This window comes from Setaria viridis, unplaced genomic scaffold (assembly GCF_005286985.2).
Source record: "Setaria viridis unplaced genomic scaffold, Setaria_viridis_v4.0 scaffold_310, whole genome shotgun sequence".
Taxonomy (NCBI): Eukaryota; Viridiplantae; Streptophyta; class Magnoliopsida; order Poales; family Poaceae; genus Setaria; species Setaria viridis.
The window spans coordinates 47,545-50,144 of NW_027255885.1; the positions used below are offsets into that span (position 1 = coordinate 47,545).

Below are 2,600 nucleotides of genomic sequence, written 5' to 3' on the forward strand. Positions count from 1 at the left end.
TAGCCAGAAGCGACGAAGGAGGGGAGCTGGGGAAGGCCGACGATGGCAATGAGGGGGAAGCTGTCGTAGAAGCTTTGCCCCTTGCTTTACAGAAATTGTTATGAACTTACTAAATGACCTTATTTATTCTCCCGGAACGCTAGCAAATCTAATAGTTCCATCTGCTCTTCTTAACTTAAGAACGAAGGCCGCCATCCTTCTTATTCAGGAACCCTTTGTTTGAGGAGGGCGTATCCCCGGGAAGGGGAGAGTGGCCGAGCGGTCAAAAGCGACAGACTGTAAATCTGTTGAAGGTTTTCTACGTAGGTTCGAATCCTGCCTCTCCCACTTGTTGTAGACTTAAGAGAAGAGAAAGTAGGCGGAAGCCTAGGAGGGCCAACCGAGCGAAGCTCTTTCTTTTTTTGGCCGTGCCGTGAAGTGCAATTTTCTCGTATGCGTTTTAGAGAGGTTGTCGAAAAAAGACGATCTATAGAGATTCCCCATCTATATCTAATCGAGAATAGAAGCGAGTCGCTTCCGGCGTCGGCTTGTAGTCTCTACAGTCGGCACACGCACGCCGCCGCCATCATGCCTCCTTGGTTCGGGACGAAGCCAAGCGAGACATACGATAGACGAAGGAAGCGCCCACCCAGCTGGAGGGCTAAAACCTATAGTTTTGAAGTTGCAAACTCCAGCTTCGAAGCTGGAGTGCTTTAGCCCTTTAGTTTTGAAGCAAGAATCACCGTCTTGAGCGCGCAAGGCGCTCAAGAACAAGTAGGGATGAGCGCTTTGTTGCGCCTGCGGATACGTTTTCTTGCTGGGGAAGGCTAGTTTGATCGAGGATTGGAGAGGAGAGGTGGAATAAAAAGCTCGGGATGGATTTTGGAGTCTTTGTGCGAGCCGTATGCGGTGAGAGTCGCACGTACGGTAAGGAGGGGGGTTCGCGTCTATACGTGTAGTGTGGTGGTTGGGCCTACCCACCCTATTTGTTCCATGATCTATGGGTCTACTGGAGCTACCCACTTCGATCAATTAGCCAAGATTTTGACCGGATACGAAATCACTGGTGCTCGATCTAGTGGTATTTTTATGGGGATTCTTTTATCGCTGTAGGATCCCTATTCAAGATTACTGCAGTTCCTTTTCGGGCGGCTGTAGGACGGACGGCCCCCTATAGGTAGTAGGGTAGGATGGGTGGTACCGCTCAGATAGCGGCCAATCCTCCTAACTGCGCGCGGGCCGGGCTTAGAGCGCGTGAAACTCATCACTACCTCGTAAGGGCGTTGAGACCATAGCATGTTACACAAAAGCGCCGCTTTCTCTGGAGTGTTGTCACACAGCTGCCCGACTAGAAGAGCTACTCGCTCTGTAGTGTTGTCACACAAGATAAGCACGCCGCCCGCCTGCTGGCCGGGCGAATCGAAGTTATCTTCCGGTCAACTGTCCGCCCAGTCAAGTGCAAAAAAACACAGTGGAATCACGCAACGCACGCAGCTGGTGTGCTTCCTGCCCACGAGGGAAAGAAGAGCGACCAAGGTTCAGATTTGACTGTTTGCAGCATGGGAGCTGATTACCCAAAAAATCCCTGGGAAAAAAGAAAAGATATCTCGGTAACGAAAACCATAGGAGGCTGTATTGGCGAGATCCAAGGGTTCACAGCAGTCCAAAAGAAAAACCGCCTGGAAGTCCGAGGACCTTTAGTACCGTACCGAACCGGCAGCCTTCGCGCCAAGCGACGACCGCCCTTGTCCCTTTCCTTTTTCCATTCAGCCTACTTCTTAGCTTTGTTCCGTCAGTCTAAGGCAAAGTCCGTGACGAAGATCTTTCTATCAATAGATAGGAATGAGTGTTCGTTATAGGGGATAGGATCCATCTGCTCTCTCTCTATTTTCTTTGATGCAATTTAGAGAGAAAGAGCAGTGCGAACTAAAAAAAAAGATAATCGGGAGATGATTAAAAAAAAGATACATAGACATCTAAAGTAAAGGGATGTATATATTATTCCTATATATATCATCTATCTATGAAAAAAGTAAACAGAGTTCGTTTTTGGGTTCCCCGAAGCCCCGAATGGATTGGATCGTTTCTGCTTCTGCCAACGAAATGAAGGCCTCGCCCCTTCCGAATGCTTCTCCGATCCTGAAGTTCTCGCGAAGAGAATAAGATGCAGCTCCCCCTCCCCTCTGTCCTTTTTCCGCTTTGCTAATCTTCCCCTCTAACGCGGGCCGGGCTTAGGCGGGCGCGGGGAGGAAGAAAGAAAGTCGAAGAGCGTCTTCTCCTTTGTCCTTTTTTCAGTGCAACACAGGAAAGCACCCTCTTTTTGTAATCTCTGCAGCTTCCCAGAGGCTTTTTTTTTGTATTGAACGCATGGCGTAGCTAGGACCCCCCCAATCATGTTTGAGCCTATGTTCACCCGGGGCTCAAAAAGGAGAATTCCGGAATGCCTGCCGACGTTCAGATAAGGTGCATATCCCTTACCACTAAAGGAAAGGCTCGACGAAGGGGGGGATATTTTCAGGGTAAGGAAAACGCTTTCGGAGATTGAGATGTCGATTTGTTTTTCATCGAAAAGGAAGAAGGCCGAGGGGATAGCAGCCTTCCTTCGGGCTTTGCCTGCCGAC

General features: G+C 49.5%; 1 non-coding gene across 1 annotated transcript; it reads left to right on the top strand.

Annotated features, from left to right (window-relative positions):
- The first annotated feature begins 244 nt into the window (after nt 1-244).
- On the top strand, nt 245-327 carry TRNAY-GUA (transfer RNA tyrosine (anticodon GUA)). The gene has a single exon. It is a non-coding gene; the product is annotated as a tRNA-Tyr (tRNA).
- The last annotated feature ends 2,273 nt before the right edge of the window (nt 328-2,600 follow it).